Source organism: Camelus ferus, chromosome 16 (assembly GCF_009834535.1).
Source record: "Camelus ferus isolate YT-003-E chromosome 16, BCGSAC_Cfer_1.0, whole genome shotgun sequence".
NCBI classification, from domain to species: domain Eukaryota; kingdom Metazoa; phylum Chordata; class Mammalia; order Artiodactyla; family Camelidae; genus Camelus; species Camelus ferus.
Window position 1 is genome coordinate 37,438,749 of NC_045711.1, and position 19,107 is coordinate 37,457,855.

Sequence of the window (19,107 nt, forward strand, 5' to 3'; positions counted from 1 at the left end):
AAATCAAAATCCATTCCCTTGCTGGTCACCAGACACATAAACAGCATCACTGAGGCAACGGGACTTCTCTGTTTCAGCACCATATAGCCAAGCTGTCGAGTCTTATGTAAGGCATTCACAACTTTGAGTCTTTGTTTGCTGTATATAAAAGAGAAATATAGGGCCATCTTGAAAATGTCCACTGAGGGGCCAGGGCAGACCAGGGCAAATCCCTCTCATGATATTTCATCTGGAAGAAAAAAACTTATCCTTCTCTGAATGCCCAGAGGGGACAAATAGCAGAAGTAGAATGACTCAACTTCCTTAATAAGATATTAGTTGAAAACCAATCTCATTCTGATGCTTCCTCTTTTAAGTCTTCAGCTTGCCGGGCCACTAGGCCACACTGGGCCAGCCTCTGCCTATCAAGAACAAGGGGTGTGCAGGAAGGGGAACCAAGGGCAAGTGCTAGGAGAGTGAGTTGGCCTGGCGGACCCAGAGATCCCCATGTGTTCTCAGCCCCAGCTCCCCTTTCTGCCCTTCCTGCCCTCCCCAAACCCCTACCCACCAGCCCCTGTTCCAGTCACACTGCTCCCTTCACTCGCCTGAGCAGGGCAGCAATGGGTGAGCCTCTGATTCTTTACCTCTGCTCATCCTGTTCCTCCCACAGAGAATGCCTTCTTCCTTTATGAGTATCTTCCAGGTCCCATCTACCCTTTACAAGCTATCTCCTCAATGAAGCCTTTTATGGTAGGCTCCTGCATTTATTCAGCAGGTATCCAGTGAGAGTCTCCTAAGTGCCAGGACGGTAACAGCCATTACTGTTCTTTAAATGTCTTCTGTGTGCTGAGCATGTGCTGGGTGCTTTGTCTATGTTACTGATGAACCTCATAGCAACCCTGTAAGGTTGATAATATTATTCCCATTTTACAGATGAAGAAACTAAGGCTCTGAGAGGTTAAGTTACCTGCAGAAACAAATGAGGCCCAATTTATACAACCAGAGCATCTAACATGGGGTTTGGGTTAATGCCAAGACACTCCTGGCCCTTGCCCCTGGGACCCAAGAAATCTTCAGTTCCTCTACAATAAAAAGCTTGTTGGCAGAGGTACGTGGAACTCCAGGAACTAAACAATATTACTACCCAGGTGGATATTACTACCACTATTTTACCTGTAGGGTCTGCCCACTGTTGGTAATAATTTCTTAGCCTGTGTAGGCAGGAAGCACAAGAACCGAAAATGAAGGGTCTCATCTTTAAAAGCTGAGTCAGCTATGAATTGTCAGACTTCTAGTTAAGTTACACCAGTACATGTTGCTAGGATGTTACAATTTTTCACTTGATTAGTTTTAACAGGTTGTTTCATTTTCTTAAAAGAATTTTTAAAAAGCACCCCCCCAACACATACACACAGAAAGAATTCCAGGAAAAATGGTACTACCTTCACTGAAAGAACCACTGAGGGATGTACTTTGGCAAGGAGAAAAGTAAAAGAAATGCGATGCAAGAAACAATGGTAGGCACAGGAATCCATACAATATGTTGGTCAATTTAATCAACAACTGAATGTAAAAAAATTCTTTTAAACCACTTTAAAACATTAAGTTCTAGATAATGTAAATAAGGAAGAAGGGTGGGGTGGGTTGTTCAGTGAGTAAAGTGATTAAAGCCTGTCTTTTTGTGAAATTTACATAAGAAAATTGTACACATCATTAGAAAAAATTATAGTTAAATATGTATGCTAAAATTTAAGAGTAACTGTAAGAATAGAAATACAATTCAGAGTTTCCAAACCAGAAGGGTAAAGAAGGGAAAATGGAAAACTTGATTACTCTTACAAAAGGCAAGGAAAGAAGGAAAAAAGAAGCACAGAAAAAGGACAGTAAGTATAAAATGAAAATACAATTTAAGGTGGTAGAGATAAGTGGAAGTATTAATATATCATTAATGACAATACACATGAATAGATTAAGCCCCTCCCATTAAAAGACAATCAGATAGGATTTTTAAAAGAGCCAGCTAGATGCTAACTAAAAGAGACAAAATAAAATTATGCAGAAAAATTGAGAACAAAGGATGGAAAGAGATATGCCAGACCAATTCTAGCCAAAAACATGTAATGTTAATATTATACAAAATACCTAAGGCAAAAAGATGCAATAATCACTTATATGCATGCAATAAAGAGCCTCTAAATCCAGAGACTGGTGGCAGGGTGAGGCTTTATGGATGAGTAAGGTCTTGGCTTCAGAGTGTCCCGTCACACTGCAGAGAACTGCAGGATCTTATAACACAACATTCTTTGAACATGGATTGGTCTGTTGGGTGTTGGACCCTGTCTGTGCTGAGCACAGGGTGTACATTGAGGAAGAAGAGGCAGTCCCTTGAGGAGCTTACAATCTACTGGCGAAAGAGATTAGTAGTCAGAACACCACAATACAATACAGCAATGCAATGACCAACACAGACACACAGCAGATGCACTGGGAACACACGGAGGGACAGCTAGCCCAGCCTGGGGGGGTACCAGGAAAGGCTTCCTAAAGCACATGACGCCTGGGCTGAGTCTCAAGGGTTGGGTAAGAATTTCCCAAGAAAACGGAGAGCGTGTTCCAGGTAAAGGGAATGGCAAAAGTTAAGCAAGAGAGGTGAGACTATGTAGGAATCACAAACAGCTTGAAGTTGTTGGTGAGCAAAGCTTGTCGGGAGCTGCAGGAGATGAAGCTGCAGATGGAGCTTAGGTACCAGATCATGGAAATGTGCTTGGTCCAGACACACCCCCAGGGTGAAATTCTCAGGATGGGGAGAGGAGTTTAATTCAGGAGCAGAGTTCTAGATGGAGGCACCTACAGGTAGGTAGCTGGTGGGTGCTGGGTATTAAATAAAAACCCTGTTATTGGGATAGAACCCTCCCCTACCCCACCTGCCCAACCTGGGCTGCCACAATGACAAGTTCCAGGCCTCTGGAAGGCTTGCTAATTCCTTCCCTTCAGCAGAGAGATGGAGAGGGCGATGGGACCTAGAAACAGACACGGGGGAAGGAGTACTCTGAGTGAAACTCAGCTGGAGGCATCTCAAAACATGCCTCCTGGCCAGACAGAGGCCTGCTTCCCAGGAGAGCAATTTCTGTGCAAGCATTTCCTGTTTAAGAGGATATGAAATGTAAATATACATTAATCATTAAAATCTTACAGGTCAATTATAAAAAGGAAACCTGTCCTGCCCACAAAAGCTCAGTGTTGCTGCCAATTCCATAGGTCAAACTGTCAGGTAAATGAAACGTATGGAATAAAATTTATGACTGTCCCTAATTCCCACCACACACCAGACAATGTTAACTAGCCCCACACGTGCAGAAACACTGCCGTCTACAGGTCCCTTCAGATATGTAAGACGTGATATCACCTCACATCCATGCTATTAGCGTGGGCCTTATCCACTTCCAGCCGCTCCCTGACCCCTCCCATCCCACACCGATGTCAAGCTAATCTAAAACATCCTGTCCTTAAGATAATTTCAAGCTCAGAGACATCTGTTGGCTGTGCACTGCTTACAGGTCCGGCCCCAACTCTGTGGTTCATAATCTGACCACTGTTCCCCTAAACGCAGGGTTTGGCTCTAGCCAGTCTCATCTCTCCACATCCATTGGCTACTCAAACCGACAGTCCTCTGTGTGCCTTGTCCTTGTGCGGGCTGCCCTGCACATCCTGCTTGTCCTTCCCAGAAGCTCAGACCTTCCACCTCCAGGAAGTCCCTCCCAACAGCTCCACCTCACCAATGGCCTCCTCTTCTGACCTCACCTGGTCTCCTTACTGTCCCCGCCCTCACTCTCTTAATTCATCAAATGAAATAACATTGATGAAAGAACTCTAAAAATGATAAAGCATTATATAGCAAGAGAAGACAGCCCTTTCTTGGGTGCACAACTCACAGAATTGCAACCAAGGCATGTAGCATGTAGAAATACGGGAACAAGAGTTGCACAAAGATGTTCAGTGTACTTTGATAATAGTTAAAAACCCAAAGAAAAATGCCTAATTACAAGGGGACAATACTTATTAAATAAATCACGGTACATCCATTAAAAATGTTAACAAATAATATTTAACTATATGGAAAAGGCTTATAGGATACAATGTTAACAGGAAAAGGATACACAATTATATCTAAGGTATGATCACACCTAGCATGTGTCTGTATATTTTACCAACATTTATAAAAATGCAGACACCCACCAGAGACATGCAGCAATGGTTCTTGCTTGGTGGTGTTTTAAAATTCTTTACACTTTTCTAATTTTTCCACATTTTTTGCAGTGGGTGTATTACTTTTCTCAGCTTTCATTTTTTTTTAACAGATAATGTTTCCAAGTGATAAAAATAAAATTCAGAAAGGATATACATTGAGAAGTATAAGTCTTTCCCACCCTTCCCCCATTCTTCTGAGGAGAACTCCATTACCAGGTTCCTACATATCCCTCTAGAGATGCTCTCTGTGGGGTCTTACTTTTACAGTGAAAACAAGCTACAACTGAAAAAGAGTCTCTTGGTATGGGAAGAGAATTTAGGAGGCATCCAGTCCACATTTGAGACTGGGGCTTCATAAATACGTGATGACTGCTTCCCCAACCCCGCATACACACCACCCACACTGGAAACCTTGCCAGAACCTCTGTGGCTCAGCAGTGAATTCTGGCAGCAGGGCCACTAAAACAGAAGCTGGAGATGGGCAAGCTGGCCCCTCCTGGTTTTGGTTTTCATTTTACTCCCTTTCTTGTTCTCCCCTGGGGACTGTGGGTTTTATCAGTTGTGACTCAAGAAGCAGGAAGGTGCTCACAGATGGCTCTGCCAGCCGTCCTCAACTCTGACAGCCACTGCTTCCCCGCCTTTACTTACAACCAGCCAATGACAAGTGTATGTAGCAGTTATGGCCTGCGCCAGTGCCAGATGTAAGACGTGCTCGTGGGCACAGGTGGCCCCGTAAAGAGAGGGGGACAGCAGAACTGGGCCCGAGACAGAACCACCGTCCCCTCCTAGGCTGCTTATGTCAAGGGGTGGGATCTGAGGGCTGGTCCCAACCTGGGGAACCGGAAAGAGGCAAGTGTTTCTGGCTAAACTTTCCTCCCTTCCTTGTATAATATCTGACCCTGCTTTTTCCAAAAAAAAGAAAAAAAAAGTTTATTTTGTTTTCAAATAAAAATGTAATACTTGATCATTAAAAAAATTTAAGCAATATGAGAAGTGTAGAGAGAGAAAAAAAAATTTCTGCACTATTCCTTTCTCGCTGCAATGTAAGAAACACTTTAGTTCGATGTAAACCCCTCTAGTTCCATTACTGTACATGTACAAACATATGGTTTGGGACTGTTTTTAAAATAAACACAGGATTATACACATGGAATATTCTACAAGTTGTTTCTTTCATTTAACAGTGGATTAGGGATACTGTGCTGTCTCAGTGAGAGGTCTAGATTCATCTCATACTTTTAATGGTTCCATAAGAGTCTATGGTACAGATATACCATCATTTTTCCACCTATTCATCTATGGGTGGATTTTCAAATTGTTTCTATTTTTTCATTCTTATAAGTAATAGTGTAGAAAAAAACCCAAAACCTTTATTCACTTCTTTGCACACTTGTACAATTCTAGGTAGTAAATTCCTGGGATTGAAATTTCTGGGTGACCCTTTTCTTAGTGGGCCCTCTCTTCTCTCCTGTTTCTATGTGTCAGGGAAGTAGGCAGCATCCATCAGTTAAGGACAGGTGGTTACCAAACACAATATTAGTTATTAGCTAGAAAGACTGTCCATGCCCTCAAGGTGCTTATAATCTAGTTGGGGAGAATGGGTGTATGAATAAATAGATGATAAAGGAATCACAAAATGACCTTGGGATCAGAAGGGCCCTAGGAGTCATTTATTCCAACATATCACTTAATAATCCTGAGGGAGGGCCATCCAGCTACTTAATAGGATGGCCTTAGAGTCAAAATATCTGAGTTCGAAACTTAAGTCTCAACATTCTGGTGTGTAATCACCAGCAGATCACTTGTTCTGAGACTCAGGTGTCTCGTCTGTTAAACCAGGATCCTCAAATCTACATTACAGGAGTTTACAGACAATTAAATACAAGAAACAATGTTTAAACGCCCAGTGCAGTGGGTGCTCTAGAAACATTAGCAGAACCTCCAGTGAGAGGGAAGCTGTTACAAGCAGTCCTTTCTGTGACTGGAAGTGCCAGTTGTTTGACAGTCCTGGACTGTGCAGAGCTGAAACCCACCAGCCAGCAGCCCATGTCAGGAGGAAGGTCTGGAACAGGGACTGTCCAAGCGGAAGGGGAGAACCCTGAGAGCAGAGAGGCAGAATCGGTGAGCAAGAAAAGGACCACCCATGAAGGGGGATGTTCTTTGAAGAGCATTCTGCATACACCATCCAGCCTCTCTCTGCTGGTTGTGCCTCAGCAGTGGATGGAATGAAGAATGACCCGCCAGTGCATTATGAACCAGGACCCAGCATTCCTTGGCAGTTAGAGCTGAAAACAGTTGTCCTGTGAACATCTTTGGGTGTTTTCAACAAACTGCTGCTATATGCATACATGTAATTATATGCTGATTGCCAATAATAATAAAAATAATAATGGCAGCTATTATTGTTTGCTATGTATTAGGTACATTAGGTAATGTTTGCTCTCTATTAGGTATGCATTATTTCTTGAATCCTCATAATAATTCTAGTATCATTCCCCTTACATGGAGGAATAAATTGAGGCTCAGCAGATCAAGTAATTTGCCAAGGTCACACTGCAAGGGAGTGGCAGCATCAGGATTTGCACATGAGACTCTTTTATGTCAAAGTCTATACTCTTAACCATGACACTATATCCACTTTCAAATGATCCAAGCTTTAAAAAATGGGGACCCAAGTGCAGAAGCTGCCACAAGCCAAAGGTTTGTTGGTGAGAAACCAAAGGACTGACCCAGGAGGAAGCATCTCAGTTAGGAAGCATAAACACAGCCAGCCTATGTTCTGGATAAAGCAACTTTAAAATGGTAGTGGGGAGCAAAGACTCCAAGCTGAACATGTGACAGGCCTGTGTTCCCTAGCCCACCCATGTCCAGCATAGCTGGGCCCATCCCAGGGACCAATTCCACGACAAAGCTCAAATTCACCATTCATTTTACAAAGCTGGCTCCAGGCTTCTTGAGCCTATTTTGACTTTTTTTTTTTTAATAGCAAAGCCTTGAGCATCAGTTACTATCTTCATAAATATGGTCAGTACTTTGTCTCCAGGCCCCCGATATAGGGCATTCTACAAACTTTAAAAGTGTTACAATGACATTTTCAATTCAACTTTCAAAACCTTTGCGTGAGGAGAGCCAAAAGCATACAGAAAAGATGCCACTGGGGCATCACTGACCCACAGAGACAATTATGGAATTGGGATGCAGGAGAATGGGGGGTGGTCGTATTGAGGAAAAAAACCCCAAACATATGTGTACTTCATTTTACACAATAAACAGTAAAGAATTTTTAATGTATGTTATGTAAAAAAAATTTTAAGGGTCTCTGAAATCTGCAGGTTGGGGTGTTTGATGTAACTGAGTGTTCTGATTAAGTGGGGGCTGCAGTGTGTACAATTCAATTAACGACCAGTTTTCAAAGATCGCAGAGCCATAAACTGCCTGCGACACTAAACTCGTATCAGACACAACTAGCTTTCTTTGATGAGTCAAAGTGCACTTCTGGATCTTGTTAAGCCTTGAGGTCATCATTACAAGCAAGGTCTGGGCCTACCTGTGTTCAGAGACGGATAAAGACAGGCTCAGCCTCCCTGGGAGGGAAGAGGCTTCAAGTTCATTGTAGTTACTGGTGACTGGTTCTGAAATTGAGGAACTAGTTTGGGGAACTTCAGAATAAACAAGAAACCCAAACAACTCGGCTTTCCACACAAGGCTTCCAACGCAGTAGGGTAAGTGGAAGGAAGCACATGGTCCAGCTCTGCCCTTTGGCAGTGGAACCCTGACCATAACCTCATCTCAGATGCTGCCCTACACATCCTTTGACAGATTGGCCTGAGTGAGCAGCTTGAAGACATGTCCCTTTCCAACACAAGGTCACATTTTTGTCCTTCCTCAGGAAGGGAAGAAAAGGCTTGGGACCTGAGGCATGACAGGGAATATTTGCAGAGGATCTCAGACCAATTCCTTGGGAAAGGACGGGGATCGTGAACCAGCCCATGGCCGTCTCATCCTCTCTCAGGCCAGCAGGGCTAGAAAGAGTGTGGATTCTAGTCTTGCACTTTCACGCAACAACAGATACTCGGCTAGTGGCTACCAGGCTCCAGGTGGTGACCAAGACCGACAAGGTCTGAAAGCTTTTGCTATTGTAACTCTGGAAGGGCCTTCCTGAAATGCTGAAGTCAGTTACTGAGAAGCACTGTCATGGGTCATTTGCCTACGACTCTGTCTGAGCGGCACCAAGCACAGCGGATCTGCCAGAGTGGTCACTGCCCTCTCTGTTGGAGCCTGGAAGGTTAGGATAAGCTGGCTGTGCCTTTAACAGCCCACTATTCATTGTCTGCTTCTGCTCTAAACTATGCACGAGCAGATTTCTACCGACGGTGCCTACACCTCTGCCAATGTGCTCCTTTCCCCCAGAGTGCTGAAGTTTCCAGATTGCTCTCAAGCTCCTATTCCAATTTGACCAGTGGTACAAGGCCCTGCGATGAGAGAGGTGCTGTACCCAGACACCTGCAGGATGGGGAGGTGGGGTTCCTCCCCTCTGAGGAGCTCGGACTCGAGCTGGAAAAGGAGGGCTACTGTCTGAGGGGACTTCCTCGCTCCCCTCCAGCTCCCACAGTCATGGTTCACGACTTGGCACCTGGAACGTGTCTGCTTCCATGTCCATCTTCCTGCTGCCCTGGCGAGCTCATCAAGGGGCAGCACCTCAGCTGTCCTTGTTTCAGATGCTGGCACCTACTAGAGCCTGCACGCTTGATCCACGTGGCGAATATTCATCGGGGGAAAGGATGCCTGATTTACTCCTGAGAGACAGAGTGCCAATGGGCTGAGAGCCCGGCTGGCCTGGGAAATGAATGTCCAGATGGTCCAGTTACCTGGTAAGCTGGAGGGAACAAAGCCAGCTCCGTGCACAAGGGGTCACAGCTTGGGGGCTGTATTCTGACTGCACCCTAGCAAGAAGGTGTCATGCAAGCCAGCTACTAAGCCACCTTTGTCGTCCCCTCTCCTAAATGCTGCCCGGAGACCCAAATGATTTCCAGTTCCTTGAGAAGATGACCTTTCTGAAGTGGACAATATGGATCTGGGCTCAGATTTGCATATACATGCTAGATGGGAGGTGGTATGTATATCTCTGCCTTTTACATTTATCTCTGTAAAGCTGTTCCTGCCTCTCAAAGTACAGCATCTTTGGGTTGGGACTGTTGAGCATTGGCTCAAGTTGCCTGGTTCATCTAACCAACTTCCTGGTCCAAAGGAGTCTATTTCAAATCTTAATTGGCAACAGCATCCTCATTAGAGGCTGGCAAAACCCCCTTCCTCCCAAGGCCCCTAGCTAGCCCTAGTATTGACCAGAAGACTAATTCTGGGCTGGTAAAGGGAAATGCTGATGTCAGCAGAAGCTGGGTGGTGGCTCTCAGATATAAGAGCTCTTTGCACCCTCAGGGGTCACCATCCAGATATGACATCAAGCCCTGCCTACAAGAAAGAGCCTCTTTGCTGAGAGGAGCTGGATAGATCCAGCTGGAATGACGCCCAACTATTCTGGGTCTTCTGGCCCCCTGCATGCCATGGGCAACCTGATGGGAGAAAGATGCAGAAGAGCTTCTTGGTGCCCAGTGGGCTTGTAGCCTCACAATCAATCATTTGCAGTTCCTGAATTTCCACTTTGGCTAAGATACTGCCTGGTGAGGTAGGACGGTGCCCTACAAGTGTAGGCAACCTTTGAGACTTCCGGGTAACCCTGCCCAGAATTGTATTTTCTTATCAACCTTTACCTCCTTTTGGTTACACGAACCTCATGGTACAAGAGAGCGTCAAATAAATAGCTTTCTGTTTACTTTTTCTTAGAGTCAGAGCAGCTGCTGCTCTGGCTTCCCCCTCCCTAGGTCTGGCAGAGCTTGAAGAAAGGCTGAGAGTGATGGAGTTGGGTGGGGATATGGAGGAGCTAGCTAAAACAATTCCCGCTCCAGGAGTAGTTCCTTTGTTCAGCGGCAGCAAAGCACAGTGAAAAGAGCCAGTGAAAAGAGCAGGGACTTTAGTTCAGATTCTGCAATTAACTAACTGTGTGGCCTTGGGCAACTCACTCAACTTCCTTGGGTCACCATTTTCTCTTTTGTTAAGTAGAGGAGGACACAAACGGCAATGATCATTTCCAGGCTGTAACTCAAATAGCTCTTTCTTGACAGAGCGGTTAAGGCCTCAGGTCACTTAGCCATGCCCACCCACAGTGACTGCTGGCTAGTCTAGATGGATGAGGTGTGGGTAGGGGACTGGAGAGAAGTCTGTGACAGACAAAGGAAACAAGGTAGTACTAGCTCTTCCCCTGTGGCTTCAATAAAGTCAAGCCCATCTGCTGGGGCGATCCTGTATATTGCTTAGAGATGTCCCTGACCATCAGCAGCTCAACGCCAACCGCACCGGTCTAGAACAGACATTCTGAACAAACTCTTTGCCTTGATGCACACCTGGTCGCAGCTTTAGTGGTAAGAGGGTCAGCAGAAGGCACAGCAACCAGAAACTAGGTGGAAGGGGTGGCCCAGGAGTTCCCTCTGCTGCTTCCGAGTGCAAACACTGGCTCTAAAAGTGTGGCAGGCTCGCAATTCCGAAGTTTCCTGAAATCCAGGATCAAATCTAGCCTTCTTATCACTGGAGTTCTTCAGAGCTTCCAACTCAGGTGGCAAAAAGGAAGACACGTAGGGAAGGCTTCCCCAAAAGGTCCTTCACACCAAAGTATGGTATTTCTCTGATTTTTGCCGAGGGGTCTCCCGGCTCCCCAAAGCCAAAGGTCCCCTCCTGCTTCTTTGTCGACTATCACTGGAAGTGGGCCATTTTCCACCCTCAAGGTGGCTGGATGCAAGAGTGCAGTGACACTGCTGATCTGGGCTCCGTGCCCAGTTCACATGACACCCCACTCCCCCGCTAGAGGATCCATCATTGTTAGTCGGCAAGCCCTGGACCCTCCCATTTGCTTCTTTATCCCTGCCCCCAAAGGCCTTAGACTGAAATGACATGATCTTTGGCAGAGGACTCTCAACAAGGTCTGCTTGAGACTTCCCCTGCGACTGTGCTGGGGAATAAATCGCCTGTCACCTACACCCCTGCAACAGTGACTCACCTTCCAGAGAAAGTGCTCTGCTCACCTAAGTAAAGCTGCCTGGAAAATGACTAAGGCACCTATCAAATGCAGTCTGTGGGGCCAACCAGTTGTTGAGCTGGGTTCAGACACACTCTGCCTCTCACCTCCAGCCTGAAGTCAAGTGTGGAGCTGCCGTTCCAGGCCTGCTGGTTTCATTTTCATCTGAACCGAGCTCCACACGAGGCTTGACATCCGGTGATCTATTTTTTCTAAAAACTAGGTTCACTTTAGAAATGACTCTCTGGCCATGAAGACAGCTTCCCCAAGAGAAAACAAAATGTTATTTAAAGGGAACGTCAGTCTGGTGGGAGCCTATATTTTTGTTTTGTATTAAGAAAGGGAAGAAAAGAATTTAAAATGTAATGTGAAACTGTTTTTTTTTTTTCCTTGGGTGATTTAAAGTGAAATCTGCAAGTCCCTGAGTGCGGATCTAGGGCCCCTAGACCTGGTACTGGCAAGAAGGTGACAAAGACATATTCTAAGAGGAAAGGGCGGTGAGCTGAGGGTGCCACATGGTGGTGGGAACCCTGCCCCACAGAACCCAGATTTCCCCTCTAGTCTCCTAAACAAAGAAGAATAAGTCCTTGTTGACTTCATTCTACACAGTATTTTCCCTTTTCTCCCCTCCAGAGTTCAGGCTGGGACTCACTTCAACACATGGGGGACACAGGAGAGCCCTGGCAAGGCTAGCTCTGCCTCTCACTCACAGTCCTGGGAGGGCGGAGGGTGCGCAAGGTGTAGGTTCACCAACTCTGACCAGGCAGAGCCAGGGCAGTTTCAGGCTCACTTGGAGGCCAGTGAGGATGGTGTTTAGTGTAAGACGGGGAGAACCTAATAGCTAAAACCTCTCAACAGAAGCAATGCTCCCCTGGAGGTTCTGCTGAGAAAATGACTCTGCCTGTCAGGCAGTCAGACCCTTTCTGACATCATCTTACAGAAAACAAGTCTAGTCAAAGTGGTAATCGGCAACTACTAGTACTGTGATTACTTCTACCACCACCAACATTTACAGCCATCGTGTCCTGGGGCTTATTAAATGCTAGGCACTGAGCTCAGAATTTTACATATATTCTCTCATTTTCTACTCAAAACAACACCACGAAGTATTTTCAGACGAGGCACCTGATGCTTAGAGAAGTGAAGTGATTTGCCAGAGGTCACACAGGTAGACCTGGACCTGACTGACCCACGTCTATCTGACCCTACAGCCTAAACCCCCACATTTGACATGGAGACACCATGAGCTTACTCTTCAAATCACTTGAACACTGGGCTTTAACTTCTGCTGCATTTGTAAAATGGGGATAAGAAGACTTGCCCAGAGGATGTGCTGTTCATCTCTCAGACTTTTATTAATAATTATTATAGATAATAAATATCAACTGATAAATAATTGTTAACACTTATTAATATTAATTAACACTGTTAACATAAATAGATGGATAAGCAGCTATTATTAAGCACTTACCCTGGTTTAGTTACATGCAACAGTGACATGTTTTAGGAAAAAAACAACACCCTTTCATGAGTAAGTTAGTAGAAAAAGCAGTGAACTAGATGTCAAGAAACGTGGGTTTAGATTCTGGGCATGACACTGATTTTCTGAGTAATCTCATCCACTTTATTTCTCCTTACCAGGGCTCACACTCATGATCTTTGTTGCTGCCTTTCTTTACAGGAGTATTGTGAGAAAATAGAAAAAAAGGCTACTACCAAGTATTATTACTCTTGATGCTATATAACTTCAAGGGATTTATATCAGAAGGATAAGAGATTTAAGGTTATAAAATAGCAAGAAAGGAAGGGGAGCTTTTAAACTAGAATACAAAAAAGGGCACACCGGCCACTGAGGAAAAGCGACTTTGTCTCTGCACTGTCACTCAAGTAGTGGGACAAGGCCAGAACCAAAGACCCCAAATTCAACATACTTCAATGTCTCGCTCAGCTCAACTGAAATGTTCTACTACACAATTTGCCCTACGTTTGGCCTTCCATTTCTAATCTACTGCTTTCAACGTTTCAGTCAGCATCATCAAGTAAATGTGAGCCTTCACACGTGCATCACTTTAAACTCCCCTTGAAGATGCTCAACTCCCACTCCTTTCCCTGCCCAGAGAGCTTGGTGTGCACAGGCCAGAGGGCTTCTCCTTAGAGCTCCCCAAATCCACTGACAGGGAATTATCCCCCTTCCCGCCAATTTCATACGGGGTGCCATCAAAAGTGCCCACAAAGCTCAGATGTTTCCAGTTTAACTGAAATACTAAAATGGAGCAAACAGGAAGCATCAGACACAACTGCGGTAGTGACTTATTAATCATGAAAGCAGAATTTTAGTTGCATTTTAACCTTTTGCCAGGAAAAAAAAAACAGCTCTGAGATGATGGAAGCCATTGGTACAAAGATGCTGCCTCTCTGTGTATCAAGTGGACTTACACTTTTAATTTAGGAATGAATTTGGTTTTAAGATTTCTTAACTGCCCTCCCAGAAAGAACATCTGTCAAGCCAATCAGCATGAATCTCTCAGCTCTTCATCAAGGCAGGCATTAGGAAAGCTCATGTGCTTTCCATTGAGACAGGAAAAAAAATAGCAAATTAAAAGTGACTTCACAGGCCAAAGTGATAGGACATTCTTAAGAAGGTGCCAACAACGAAGAAAAAAACCCCAGATTAGGTTTTACCTCTTTCACATCTCTACGAATCTCTCACTAGAACATGGCCAGGATGAACTGTTACCACACACCAAAAAAAAAAATCACAACAGTTGCCTGGAGCTGGACAACCAATCAGGGCAAGCCTGCTTCTCAACATTAAATGATATACAAACACTCTAAGCTGATCACAATGGAGTCAGTGTTCAAGAGAAGAACCAAAATGAGGAACCAAACCTCCATCTGTTGAGGCGAAATGGCCAACCAGACATTTTTGTTTAATTTTGCTCATTTGGCAGGGTCTCTGCCTGTGGTGCCGCTCCCACAAACTCTAACAGACAATACCAGGGGCAAAAAACCCCCTTCAGAATTGCTCCTTATACTCTGAAAACAGTCAGAAGATGACCTAAAGCTTGGCAGCTTATTGTTGTCCGATTTCACAAAAGTACTGGAACATATACCTGGGTATGTATTTCTAAAATTAAAGTCAGAGACTACTTTTATTTTGAGGCCTTCTGAGAAGTTCAACACACCCTTCAAAATAAACGAGGATGTCTTAAAGGTGTCTGAAAAACTCAGAGGTCTGGCATAGCTCCACCAAAGGAACTGACTTTGACATCACTTAAGAAACATCGAAAGTAAATCCAACCACTTTGTAAGTAAGACAAGCACCTGTCCTCTCATGTTAAGAGTATAAACACTACCACACCACACGCTTCTCCCTCCGTCCTACATTTAAATCCTGTAATGTGGTCCTAGTCCAGGAGAAGGAGCCTAGGAAAGACTCCAGTGGCCCAGGCTCCAGTCCTCACCCTGAGTCCTAGCTATGAGGCATTAGGCAAGATCTATTACCCACCACCCTCTCCCCACATATACTTGCCTCAGGAGTCTCACCTCTAAAACAGGAGAATACTGTCCTATCCACACAGACATCTGAAGGAAAAAGGTTACAGGTATGAAGACACTAAGTAAAAAAAACACACCACTAATGCTCGGATACTATCTCCCTCTAATCTTTCGGAAAGACCATGTTTCTAGTCAAGGGGTTTTCAACATTTTTCCTGGAATAAACTTCAGCCTGCTATTTTGTATGAGGCCCCACCTCTTATCAGTTAATTTCAATTGCTTTTAGAGTTCTCAATCAAGGAACCCATGTTCATTATGCTCCAGTTAGCAAAACTAATTTTGCCATTTACACCACTGATTTCTGTATCTCTTCTCCACTCATTCCCCAGTCCACCCTTTAGGACTAAGCAACATTTTAACTTCAGTTAGGAAAAAAACTGCTTTTTCTTAAGTAACCCAGCACCAAGGAGGTTCCCAGGCACTGTACAAGTAGCCTCTTTCTGCCTGGTGCAGGGTGGTTGCAGGCTGCCAGGGCCACGACGGGTTTCCAAGATGGTATAGTTATCTAAGCCAACAGATAAAGTCCTAAGTGGAGCGGACAGAAAAATTACAGAGGGGTCAGGGGAAGGAAGATGATGCTGCGAGTGGCCAACACTGCTCCCCAGGTGCCAAGGGCAGGCTCTGCCTCTCCTCCCAGGCTCGGGGTGTGACCTGAGAACTTCCTAGGGAAGGCCGGAGGGTTTCACTGCCCGGGCAGGTGGGAGAGATCCGACGCATTTGGCAATTAGGCACCTTCTGCCCGGTGCCAAGCTGAGTTCCCATCCTGGGAGACAACCAGGGAACGGAGCTTGAGGGGCAGGCCTGGCAGTAGGGGCAGCAGAGCGTGGGGGAAGGCGGGTGTTGGGGAAGGGGAAGCAGGGCGCCCCTGCGCGCGCTTCGGGCCAGCGTGCGGCCTGCGGGTGTGCGGGGTGAGCACGGCGTGCGACCGTGGCCCTGGCAGCGAGCGTGACGGCAAGCCGGCAGCCCGCCGCCAAGGCGGAGGGCCGGCGCGCTAGTGGGTCTGACCCGCCGCGCCGCCCACCCCCACCATTCCGGGGTGGCGGGCCAGGCCTCAGCCCAGCTCCGGACTGAGGAGCGACCCATCCCCCTGCCCCTCGCTCCGGAGCTCGGAGTCCCGCCCAGTCACCTACCGGCCGAGCGCCGATCTCCCCCACCAGCGAGTGCAGCGCTCCCCTCGGCAACGATCTCCCGCCGCTGGTAGCCGACCGCGGTTCTCTGGGCCCACGATCGTCCGGCCCACGGTCGCCCCGCCCCACCTCGGCCCCGCCCCCTTATCGCCTTCCCGGCCGCCCCCGGGGCCACGCCTCCGCCGGAGGCTGCAAATTTGCCTCGCTTCGCGCCTTCTTGCTTTGGCCGAACCTAGACTCTTGGCCCCGCCTACTCCCACAATCTAACCAATGAGCCAGCTCACCCCAGCCAGTTCCATCCTACTGCCCCAAGCAACGATTGGTTAACGAGGCCTCGTTTCCAGAAAAGGGCACTATTTCCGGACAGTGTTTTTAGAGAAGAGATTGCTGGGCGGAGAAGGGATTGACAGAAGGCGGAGGCGGCCGGGGTGTTGGTTTAACTACACATGCGCGCTCGACTTCTGGCAGTCTTACGGGTTAAATTCTGGAGGTTACGGGAAGGAAGGGCGATTGTGCGCATGCGTGGGCACTCCCCAGCCTCAGACCTGGTTACCTAGGAGACAGAGAGGCGCGGTCTCTCCCGGGTATGGCTGTGCTTTCTCTTTGCTCGAGGCCGTGGCGGCTGAGGCAGGTGTGTGTGCGGCGGGGGGCGACGGGGAGGTTAGAAACACTTTTAGTGAGTACTTACTGTGAGCCTGGCGCTGTAGTCTCTGAGGATAAGAAAGTTTCTAGTGCTTGCCCCCGAGAAGCTTGGGGAGCTAAAGGCCTACACAGGTCAGACCTGGGTAGGTCTGGTGAGAGGGTACAGCTGGCTCTTTCCAAAGCCGGGGAAGCAACGTGGTGTGAAGCATATCCTCACGGGGTTTACAGCTTACGGAGCCTGGAAGAAGACTAGAGCTTTATTTATTTAAAAAAAAAAAAAAAAGGACTTGAAAGAGTGGTCCTGAGCAGGTCTTTTCTCCAACACTTTCAGAGATGGGGAATAAGCACCCAGGTATCAACAGTGCTTGTCTGGGGCGGGGGCAGGGGGGAAGTGGTTAGAAAAGGTATGGATATTTTTTCTTTTCCAACTTCTGCTTTTCCGTATTTTCCAGTGTTTCCACAGTGTGCTTTTATTTTATTTATAATAAAGAAAAATTCTACACTTAAAAAATAGTTTGGAAAATAATAGATATGCTCCTACCTGGGTACCCCACCCTCCTCAGTGGTCTACAGCAGGCAGGTGTGGTAAGTGGCCCTAGCAGTAGAGTTAGGCAGGCCCCATCCAGGGCTGTCTGGGGAAGTAAGGATTACCCCATCTCTGGAAGTGTTGGAGAGAAAAAACCTGCTCAGGATCACTTTTCAGACAGTCCTTCATAGCCCAAAGCCTGTTTCTGGAGATCTGCACCCAACAGACATCTTCATTGTGGGGGAATACCGAAGACAATTCACTTAGACAGAAAACTTGCAATCTAAGGGCCTCACCCACTCACTCAGGCCATAAATAAGTTTTCTTTGGCTGGCCCATTTTTTTTTTTTAATTTGAACTTGAGCAGAGCCTGCAGTTCCTCACTGCCCCTGCCGCCATTGTCTTACACCCAACCACTTAACCTTCTGTCATCTGCCTGGCCACTGAAGCATTTGTGGTTATGGTCCCAGTAGAGCCCATGCTTTGGAGCTGGACAGTCTCTGTTGCATAAACTGGCCGTGCTACTAACTGGCTTGGGAGATGGTGGGCAGGAAAGAAGCTGGTGACCCTTAAAACTGCTTCCAACCCCAGGGTTTTCATTTCAGTGACTCATGGGGAGGGTTACAGGTCAGTATTAGCAAGCCTGGATTTAGGGCTTGCCTCTTCCACCACCTGTTTGCCTCTGGGCACACCACTTCTCAGGAAAGATGTGGGCACAGGGCCAGAGTCTGCAGACATCCCCTGGCTCACCTTTGCCTTCTCTGTCTTTCACCATTCCTTCTTCACTACTATTAGTGCCCATGTACCCAGCTTCCCTTGATACTTCTCTGGGTCCCTGGCACACCCCACCCACCCTATTAAGATTCTGTCTTTAAATCTATCCACTAACAATGTGTATTAGTGGGAGAGAGTGAACGTGTTGACTCAAAGTTACAACTCCCAAGAAGGAATTTCACATCAGGTTGCAGGAGGGAAACAAACCTCTACAGGTTAGTGAGGAAGATATTTGGGACCAGCAGGGCCTTGTGGTTTCAGCTACTTTTCTCAGGCCTTTCAAGCTCCGCTGTGTGTGGGGTGAGGTAAGAAACAACATAACACCCAGTCTGAGCAACGTGGAGTCTCTGAGCCTTGAAATGCTGGCACCTTCTGGAAGGAGAGCTTCATGGCAAAATTACTTCCTTCCAGCCCAGCCAACAACCTGAGACAGTTTCTAGCCCTGAGTCACTTGTGCAGCCTCAGCTCTGCTTTAAATAAAATAAATTGACATTTATAGGGTGACTCACACCTGGAGCAGTGAGCTAGGTTCTCAGCCATCAAAGATTTCCACATCCCACCCCAGTGGTTCAAGTCTGGAAATGGAAGGGCAAGACTGTGCTCTTCTGAAAAGAATAGCAGCTTCTGTTTTTTGAGAGCTTATGAAAAATAAACTGGATATTTCTAAGTGCTTAGTATGTGTAGTAACATCTCTGAATATTCAGTCCTGTGCAGGGTCTTCCAACCTGGCACTCTTAACATTTTGGATTGGATAATTGTTGTGGGGGGCTGTCACTACATACTCTAAGATGTTTAAGAGTATTCCTGGCCTCTGCCCACTAGTTGCCAGTAACACCATCCTCCTACACCCAGTTGCAACAATAAAAAATATCTTCAGATATTGACAAATGTCCCAAAGGGAGCAAAATTTCCCCCAGTTGAGAACCCCTGAAGTCTAACCTCATAGAAAAGGTACTAATATCATCACCCCCATTTTACAGATGAGTAAACTGAGGCTTAGAGAAAATTAACTTGCCTAAGGTCACTTTGCTGTAATAGAAGACCTGGGATTCAAACAAAGTGTGACTCAGAGCTCCTGTTCTCCTGCATACAGGACTCTGCAAAGAGACTGTGGGCTTCAAGGAGCG

At 46.3% G+C, this 19,107-nt stretch overlaps 1 protein-coding gene and 1 long non-coding RNA gene across 5 annotated transcripts in view; one reads left to right on the plus strand and one right to left on the minus strand.

Annotated features, from left to right (window-relative positions):
- Nucleotides 1-16,168, minus strand: part of MAP3K14 (mitogen-activated protein kinase kinase kinase 14) — a 40,139-nt gene extending 23,971 nt beyond the window's left edge. The window contains exon 1 of the mRNA XM_032457423.1: nucleotides 16,042-16,168. The gene's annotated coding sequence lies outside the window, so the exon portion shown is untranslated. The remainder of the gene's footprint in view (nucleotides 1-16,041) is intronic.
- Nucleotides 16,169-16,558: 390 nt separating this feature from the next.
- Nucleotides 16,559-19,107, plus strand: part of LOC106728957 — a 33,027-nt gene continuing 30,478 nt past the window's right edge. For all 4 annotated transcript variants that reach the window (XR_001365229.2, XR_004311738.1, XR_004311736.1 and 1 more), the window contains exon 1: nucleotides 16,559-16,669. This is a non-coding gene — a long non-coding RNA (uncharacterized LOC106728957). The remainder of the gene's footprint in view (nucleotides 16,670-19,107) is intronic.